At 35.1% G+C, this 10,310-nt stretch overlaps 2 pseudogenes; both read left to right on the top strand.

The window, feature by feature from the left end:
• The first annotated feature begins 2,424 nt into the window (after nucleotides 1–2,424).
• On the top strand, nucleotides 2,425–3,603 carry LOC124993628 (neurexin-1-beta-like; annotated as a pseudogene).
• A 3,860-nt stretch (nucleotides 3,604–7,463) lies between these two features.
• LOC124992415 (PRELI domain containing protein 3B-like) lies at nucleotides 7,464–8,039 on the top strand (annotated as a pseudogene).
• The last annotated feature ends 2,271 nt before the right edge of the window (nucleotides 8,040–10,310 follow it).

Genomic DNA, 10,310 nt, shown 5'->3' with positions numbered 1-10,310 from the left:
ATACCTAAAATCCCAGATCATTTCAAAATGAAAGGTATAGAGTGCAGAGAGGGAAGAGAAAAGAGAAGAATTACTAAGGTTCTAATCTTGTTCAGGAGAAGATCAAATTACTGCATAAATCTAATTATGAGTATTATGAGTAATAATAATAACTCTAGAAAATAATAATAATTCCATGTAATAATAATAATAACTCTGGAAAAAAATCTAAACCATATTGACAGATACATATCAATAGTTACCCACAGAGGTAGAGAGGTAGGTGAGGAGAAAGGAGGTTATTGTATGGGGACTACCATTAGGTATTTTTGAGGTGGTTAAAATGTTCTCTATGTTAATTGTGATGGGGATTAAATGATTCTATCAATTTGTCAAAATTTATCCAATATGTAATTAAAATCAATACATGTTATCATATACAAACAAAACTTCATTAAAGGTGAGTTTAAAATACATATCAAATATACAAAGTTAATACCAAAACAATAAAAATCAGATGCATTCTTTTCAATGCAGGAGAAGAAGAAAGGGGGTGGGAATTCTTGAGTCAATCAGCAAATACATGTGGAGAAAATAAAAACAAATCATGATAATAAAAAGTATTGATTCTGTACTCTTTTTTCAGGCAGCTTTTTAGATACTTTATATATAATAATTTCCTTAACCCCTAAACAAGTCAGTGAATTGAATACAAATATAATTGTTCTCATTTTGTTGATGAAAAAACAAAAACCAGAAAATATGTAACTTAACCATATCAAATGTCTGGTATGGCACAGCAGGGGTTTCCAGCCAGGTCACATCCATACTCTCATCAAGCTGCTTCTTGTCACAATAAAAGTGTAGAAACAATTGCAAAAATGTCACTTATCCAAGCAACAGTTTGTAGTAAATTTTAATATTGTAAGTCAGAGACCAGATTTGTTAATGAAAAATAAAGCTTAGTTATTTTATTTACAAAGAGAAGCCTAAACTAAAAAGATGCAAAAGAGTTGCAAACATGTAAAAGATCTACCAAGGAAATGTTAAAAATAGCAGGTATATTAATGCTAACATAAGAAAGCAGAATAGAAGGAGACAACTATTTTAAAAATTCAGAGATGAATAGTTTAAATTGACAAAAGATACAATTAACCAAAGGAAAATAAAGCTACCATTAACCTCTATGTACTTAGTTAACATAGATTCCAAATACATAAAGAAAAATTATAATTCAGGTAGTAAAAGATGTCCATACATCTCTTTCTCAGTACTTGACATTTTATGTAGAACAAAACAAATAAGGATCTGAATAATTTTTTATATTTTTAAAATGTTTACAAGACAGTGAAGTATATTTTAAAATATTTTACATACATAAAATAAGTATAACTTGTTCTAATTAGAATTTCATCATTGTGGTTGCAAATGCTGTGGAGCTACATTGGTCATGCATTCATATATGCAGGTAGGAAAGATATGTCTGATTCATTCTACTGTATTTCCTATTCCCATCACCTCTCCCTTCCCTTCATTCGCATTTGTCTAGTCCAATGACTTCTGATCTTCCCCTTTCTTGTTGTGGGTTAGCATCCTCATATCAGAGAGAACATTCTGCCTTTGGTTTTTTTGGTATTGGTCTATTTCACTTAACATGATATTCTCCAATTTCATCCATTTACCAGCAAATGCCATAATTTTATTCTTCTTTATGACTGAGTAATATTCCACTGTGTGTGTATATATATATATATATATATCACATTTTCTTTAGGATCTGAATTATTTAGACTAACAAATACATATTGTTCAAAACACTCTACTATTCATAAAAATTGGCCTTTGATCAGGCTACAACTAAATGGCAGTAACTTCTATAAATCAAAAATTCAATAGAGATCAAAATCTCTGATCTGTAAGTGATGAAGTTAGAAATTAAGAACAAAGAGTAGTCATCCACTCCAGATAAAGATAATCCACTTGAAAATATTAAAATATTATTTCTAATAACACCTATTTATAAATGAATGACAATGAGAATTTTTTGTCAATTTTGTGGGTTGTAATCAATGTAGCAAAGTAATCTTGAGAGAAATCAGTATGTTCTTATATACATTTTCTATTAAACAAGGGATACTGGAAATAAATATAACCATTCTCTCTGCTTCCTGATGATGTGAGTGGCTTCCCTCTAACACACTTTTCCACCATGATGTTCAGCCTCACCTCAGCCCTGAAGAATGGAACTGGCCTTCTATAGACTAAGACCTCTGACACCCATTCTTCCATGGAAGACTAATAAACAATCCAGGTCTTCCAGCCACCCACATTTGGAAGAATCGTGCATCAGGTTGGAAGAATTTCCATGATTTGGGAATTAAGAAGTAGAGAAATGTAAAAGGTCACTTCACTAAATCTATCATGTTTCCTGAAATCCAGCCTACCATGTGTTTCCTGACTCAGATCCACCTCCCAGCTGGGACAGTGTATATCTTTAGAAAAGGTGGAGGACAAATCACGTATAAATGTCCTCCTTATGACTGGTCAAGGACATGAGTAGACAGACTGGCCATAGGATTTAACGCTGTTCAGAAAGAAGCAGTCCTGGTGTGAGTGGACAGTTCTTCAGGCCGAGAGGACTACCTAGAACTGCATATACACCAAGGAAAAACTGGAGTTAAGTGTAATGTCATGACAGATGACATCACTATTGAAGAGTAAAATGCAATCATTAATGATGGGAAGTATCATGTGGTCTTTTCCTGAGGAGTGGTGGCAATGCCTTAGAGGTGGACAACTGGCCAGTGAGGGACACTACCCTGCAGGAAACAATGATAACTAATGCCTGGCAATCACTACACAGTAAATTTCATATTGACTTGGTCAAGTAGTTGATGAATGACTACTGTGCAAAGAGCATTAGCTCGGCAAAGGGCATTAGCAATCTTCAATAGCCCAGCAGCCATAATAATTGATGGGAAAGAGCAGGCTAGCTCTCTGGGCTTCACCACAATGGCTTGAGAGTTCTAAACATGGCAGCCGAAAGTGATGCCAACATCACCCTAGTGGGAAATATGAGACTGGTTGGTGAAGTGCCTTCCTCTATGACACTGAGTCACTAGCCACTGCCACGCAGTTAGAGATGTCCACATCAATTGTGGAGACCACTGCAATCCTGGCAACTAGCAGAGCTAGCAGAGGAAAGTTGCCTTCAAAGACTCCATTGGACCACAGATGATATCCCTTGGCCTCAGCAGAATGTCCCAGAGATGTTGAGAACATAGACCCTTGTGAGCCGAGCTCAGCCAACTCCATCTGAGTAGGTAGGACAGAGCCCTACCCAGGCTGGCAGCAATGACTCGGGAGTCCAGCAGCAATGCGGGCATGGTCGTGGGGATAGTAACTGCAGCCACCTCGTGCATCCCCATCCTCCTCTATGCCACATACAACTACAGGAAACACGTGGATGAGAGTCCAAACTCATCAGTAACTCAGCACAGTCTAACCGGGCTGTTATAAAGGAGAGACAACCCAGCAGTATGAAAAGCACCAATAAAAATAAGGAAAAACAAGGATAAAGAGTGTTACATCTGGTCCCAAGATCTTAAAGGGGCACTTGTATAGAAATTGTCTTCATTTTATCTGAGACATAATATAAACTTATTTACTTTCCTTTTATGAAGCACATACAGAAGAGGACAGGGAATGCAATCAGGAAGGAAAGACTGTTTTTTTAAAAAACAAAACAAGTGTCTCATGTTCTTATTTCTCAAAAAAACAAAAGAAAAAAAAAAAAAAAAACAGAGGCCATAAAATCCTTAATGTCACAGTGTTTTCATTCACTCTGCCTGTCTTTATGTTGCTGGAACATTTCTAAAAGACAGTGATGACTACACACATTCATAAGCAAAGGAATATCACAAATCAAGGCACAACACAAAACATAACACACAAAAAGCAGCTAGCTATGATCCTGGATTTAGCCAAAGTGCTACGACTACCTGAGAAGCCCAGTCTGTCCCATCACCAGAGAAGACTGTCCTTTGGAGTGACTCACCTGCAATCCTTTAAGAATTTGCCACCTGGTGCAACTGGAGTAGTGTTTGGAACTTGCATTTGAACAAAGGGCTGGCTTTTTTGAAGACTTGTGTAGAAGCACATTCCAAAAGCCCCTTTCAGGTTGTAAGAGGGAAAAAAAATATGGAGGTCTTATTTTAAAAAATGTGAAATATAGGCCACATTTTCACACTCAAATTGCAAAAGCAAAAAAAAAAAAAAAAAGAAGACTTAGATGCAATCATTGGGAAATTTCATGCAGGCTTACTATTTTTTTATTATTATTATTTGTTCTATTTAGTTATACATGACGGCAGAATGCATTTTGATTCATTGTACACAAATGGAGTACAATTTTTCATTTCTCTGGTTGTACATGATGTAGAGTTACAGCACTAGAGTCATACATGTACATAGGGTAAAGACATTGGTCTCATTCCATCATCATTCCTTCCCCCACCCTCTTCCCCTCCCCTCATTTCCCTCTACACAATCCAACATTCCTCTGTTCTTCCCTTACCCACTCCCTGCCACTGTTATGTATCAGCATCCACTAATCAGAGAAAACATTCCCCCTTTGGTTTTTGAAGATTGGCTTATTTCACTTAGCATAATATTCTACAATTCCATTCATTTATCTGCAAATGCTATGATTTTATTCTTCTTTAGGACTGAGCAATAATTCATTATATATATCACAGTTTCTTTATCCATTCATCTATTGAAGGGCATCTGGGTTGTTTCCACAACCTAGCTAATGTGAATTGAGCAGCTATGAACATTGATGTGGCTGTATCTCTGTAGTATGCTGATTTTAAGTCCTTTGGGTATAGGCTGAGGAGTGGGATAGCTGGGTCAAATGGTGGTTCCATTCCAAGTTTTCTGAGGAATCTCCATACTGCTTTCCAGAGTGGCTGCACCAATTTGCAATTCCACCAGCAATGTATGAGTCCACCTTTTTCCCCACATCCTCAGTCACACCTGTTGTTGCTTGTATTCTTGATAATAGCCATTGTAATTGGAATGAGATGAAAGCTTAGGGTAGTTTTGATTTGCATTTCTCTAATTACCAGAGATGTTGAACACTTCTTCATATATTTGCTGGTCAATTGTATATCTTCTGTGAAGTGTCCACTCAGTTCCTTAGCCCTTTTTTTGATTGGGCTATTTGTATTTTTGGTGTTAAACTTTTTGAGTTCTTTATAAATTCTGGAGATTAGTGCTCTATCTGAAGTACGTGAGGTAAAGCTTTTCTCCCACTCTGTAGGCTCTCTCTTCACATTATTGATTGTTTTCTTTGCTGATAAAAAGTTTTTTTTTAGTTCAAATCCATTCCATTTATTGATTCTTGCTTTTATTTCTTACACTTTAGGAGTCTTGTTAAAGAAGTCTGGTCCTAAGCCAACATGATGAAGATTTGGGCCTCCTGTTTTGTCTTCTATTTGGTGCAGGGTCTCTGGTCCAATTCCTATGTCCTTGATCCATTTTGAGTTGAGTTTTGTGCAGGATGAGAGATAGAGGTTTAATTTCATTTCATTGCATATAGATTTCCAGTTTTCCCAGCACCATTTGTTGAAGAAGCTATCTTTTCTCCATTGTATGTTTTGGCAACTTTGTCTAGTATGAGATAACTGTATTTATGTGGATTTGTCTCTGTGTCTTCTATTTTGTACCATTGGTCTACCTGTCTATTTTGGTGCCAATACCATACTATTTTTGTTACTATTGCTCTGTAGTATAGTTTGAGGTCTGGTATTGTGATACCTCCTGATTCACTGTTCTGGCTAAGGATTGCTTTGACTATTCTTGGTCTTTTATTCTTCGAAATGAATTTCATGATTCCTTTTTTGTATTTCTATGAGGTACATCATTGAGATTTTTATAGGAATTGCATTCAATCTGTATAACAGTTTTGGTAGTATGGTCATTTTGACAATATTGTAATGGGTGCTGTTAATATTGATCTATCCCTTAAAGGTGAGGTATTGGAAACCTGCAGGGACACTATAAACCCAAAGGGTGAAAACTGTAATACCTTGGATCCACACTGCTAGAGGGAAAGATACATGAACAACATTTAAAAAAAAAAAAAACAAGGGAAGAAAGTGCCCCAAACCAAACAAGATGCTATATTAATAGAATCCATTGACAGCAAGGTAGAAGAAATGTCAGGGTACAAGAAATGTCAGAGAAGGAGTTCAGAATGTACATAATTAAAATGTTTCACAAAATAAAGGATGATATAAGAGAACAAATGCAGGCAACAAAAGATCACTTCAATAAAGAGCTAAAAGAGCAAATACAGAAAGCAAAAGTTTACTTCAATAAAGAGCTAAAAGAGTAAATACAGAAAGCAAAAGATTACTTCAATGAAGAGATACAGATTCTGATTAAAGAAAAAACAGAAATTCTTGAAATGAAGGAAACAATAAATGAAATTAAAAGCTCAATAGAAAACATCACTAACAAACTAGATCACTTGGAAGACAGAACCTCAGACAATGAAGACAAAATATTTAATCTTGAAAATAAAGTTGATCACACAGAGAAGATGGTAAGAAATCATAAACAGAACATCCAAGAATTATGGGACAACATGAAAAGATCAAATTTAAGAATTACTGGGATTGAGGAAGGCACAGAGATACAAACCAAAGAAATGAACAATCTATTCAATGAAATAATAGCAGAAAATTTCCCAAACCTGAAGAATGAAATGGAAAATCAAATACAAGAGGCTCATAGGACACCAAATGAACAAAATTACAACATATTCACAATTCACACCAAGGCACATTATAATGAAAATGCCCACCTTACTATGTTATTATATTTGTTTATATAAAATCCATCTCTCTGTGCTTTCTGGACTGTGATAAATGATGTTTCATAGCCTGTTGTATAGAAATGCAAACTATATCGGCTCTTTAGCCACTTTTAGTAACTCAGTGTTATAAGTGTTAGTAATTATAGGGAGTTTTAAGACATCAGAGCAACAATTATTTCAGTCAAATTTTTTTTGGCATCATTATAAATTGCCACACTTTAAAAATAATTACAGTGTAGTGTTTATTCTAAGAAAGATATGGATGAACTTAGAAACAAAAGAAAAAGAAAAAAAAGAAGTTAACCACAAATGGATGAAAAACATTTAAAAATAATGGTGAAAATATTCAAACACAAATGAAAAGGAATTAATACATAGAAAATAAATACTAACAAAACATAAAATGATAAATTTTAGAGTTATTCAATAATCCTAAAAGATGTTTCTTTGAAAAGGCTAATAAACTCCTGAAAAGGTTTGTAAAGAAACAGAGTCCCCAGCACTGATTGCTGCCTGCTGGTTGTGAATGGGGCACAGCAGGTGTGCCTGGGTGCCACAATGTCCCCCAGCATCACCAGACAGCACTCGGGCAGCTGGCACAATGAAGATCTGGACATAGGCACGTGTCTTCTACCACCATCGGAAACTGTTACAACAGCTACGATGCAGTGATACCCCAACCCCATGAACTCAAGTGTGCTTGGAGTTGATGAGCTGGACAGACATATAGAGCCCTCTGGAAAGCTGCACAGCCAAGACTTCTCAGCACAGAGTGAGAACTGCCTTCCATTATGGTGTCTTTTATTGGTACCACAAGAACCAAAACATATGTGCAAGAACATTCTGTAGTTGATCCTGTGTGGAAAACAGTGGAACTTAAATCTACTAATATTTCCTTTATGAATATGGTTTTAGTGGACTTATCTACAAACCACATCCTCAAGGCCCAGAAAAGATTGTTTTGACTCAGGAAGTCATCATCTCTGTGCAGGAAGTCAGCCTCAGCAGTTAGCTGGAAGGGCTGATGGTGAGCATGATATCTTCCAATGCTAGTAAAGGCCAAGAAGTAATGGAATGAGTAAAACACGAACAAAATGCTGAGATGGAAGAGTTGATAGTTTCAACAAGAGGAAGCCTAAGGACACTGATGGTGGCAACAGTATTTGCAAATCAATGATAAAGTAGATGTAAGACATCAGTGCCCCAGGTCTCTACAAGCTGATAATGCATTTTTTTTTATTTTAAAACCTCAACTATATTTTAGTAATTTTTTATAATAATTTTTTTAATAATCTGGAGTAAGATCTATGTGACTTTTCATCAAAACAAAAAGATGTATAACTTCTAAGATCAAAGGGACTGTCTGAGGTTAGTATGGCTCGAAATGACTAATTTCTAGGGTTCTGGTATTTATGTGAAAATTTAACAATTTTTTTAAAAAAGTATTTGGGAAAAATTAGTTTTGACAGAGTTTCCTTAAAATAGAGTTTTAAAACCTTTTAAGCATTACAACTGTACCTGACTTTGGACCAATCCCAGAACCAAGCAAGAACCACCACTTATATACATATGCTCACCTTGCTAATACGGACTAGAATGGCTAGTGTCAGGGAACACTAAAAGAAGAAATTTTACAGTTTTAAAAGACATTAAATTGTATAAAATAACTTGCCCTGATTTAGTACTTAAATTATACTTTTATAGTGAAAATTATCACTGAAGTCTAATATAGGACTTCAATATAAATAATAATTTATTGTATTTAAGAGTACTCTATTGATTTGTCAAAGTTTTATATTTTAGTAAAGGAATTACCTACCTTGAACTTGTGTACTTCATGATTTAACATGCTGTGCCCTGGGCTGGTTATGTTAACTAAAAACATAAAATCATTGCCTAAAAAATAAATAAATAAAAGAAGTCCCCAGTACCAAAACAAAAATTATGTTACCAATATGGAGATTTTCACAAGGTTGAGAATGTGATTCATAGGTTAAGTCAGTAAATTTGGAAATCTAGACCAAATTTCTAATTAATATACTAAGAAAGTTAAAAATAATAATAATCACAGATCTTTGTTAAAACTAATCCCAGGTAATTTTATGGATGACTTTCACTAAATCTTTAAGGAAATATTCCTAAGTACTTTTAAATGGACAGCTTCCTTTGATTCTATAACAGTAGCAAATTCTGATATTAAACCAAGGAATGTTACTTCCCAAATCACAAAATTAACTTATACTCAAAAATGTTTAAATCCCACAAATTTCTTAATTGTGACTTTTATTTTAAAAAGTGTTAGGTAAATATATAATAGGTAGATAGATATCAATATAAATAATATCCATATATGGATATATCTGAGAGAGTGTGTGTGTGTGCATTAGCAGTTGGAGAGACCTCAGTAGTAATTTAATCTAATAACCCACTTTAAAGAAATTTGTTGTTCAAAAACTGAGTATTTTTTACTCAATTGTTACTGCAAGTAAGTGACAATAATTTACCTCTAACTCAAGTACAAACCTTTATTTCCTACTTAAGATGTTCTTTTTCTTTTCTTTGTCTTAGTACTTTTTTTTGTAAACAAATGAGTAAAACACAAACAAAATGCTGAGATGGAAGAGTTGATAGTTTCAACAAGAGGAAGCCTAAGGATACATGTTGTTTCTCTATTTGTACATAGAGTCAAGGCACACCATTTGTGTAATCATAAATTTCATAGGGTGATGTTGTTTGATTCATTAGTTATTTTTTCCCTTCCCCCCCACCCCTCCCACCCCTCTTTTCCCTCTATACAGTCCTTTCTTCCTCCATTCTTACCACTCTCCTTATCCCTAACCCTAAACCTAACCCGAAACCTAAATCTAACCCCTCCCACCCTCCATTATATGTCCTCATCCGCTTATTAGCGAGATCATTCATCCTTTAGTTTTTTGAGATTGGCTTATCTCACTTAGCATGATATTCTCCAACTTCATCCATTTGCCTGCAAATGCCATAATTTTATCATTCTTCATGGTGGAGTAATATTCCATTGTATATATATGCCACAGTTTCTTTATCCATTCATCAATTGAAGGACATCTAGGTTGGTTCCACAATCTGGCTATGGTGAATTGAGCAGCAATGAACATTGATGTGGCTATATCTCTGTAGTATGCTGATTTTAAGTCCTTTGGGTATAGGCCAAGGAGTGGGATAGCTGGGTCAAATGGTGGTTCCATTCCAAGCTTTCTGAAAAATCTCCATACTGCTTTCCAGAGTGGCTGCACTAATTTGCAACCCCACCAGCAATGTATGAGTGTACATTTTTCCCCACATCCTCGCCAACACCTATTGTTGTTTGTGTTCTTGATAATCGCCATTCTAATTGGGGTGAGATGGAATCTTAGGGTAGTTTTGATTTGCATTTCTCTTATTACTAGAGAGGTTGAACATTTTTTCATAT

This window comes from Sciurus carolinensis, chromosome 9 (assembly GCF_902686445.1).
Source record: "Sciurus carolinensis chromosome 9, mSciCar1.2, whole genome shotgun sequence".
Taxonomy (NCBI): Eukaryota; Metazoa; Chordata; class Mammalia; order Rodentia; family Sciuridae; genus Sciurus; species Sciurus carolinensis.
Note: the sequence above shows the minus strand (reverse complement) of the source record. Positions and strands in the feature narration are given on the sequence as shown.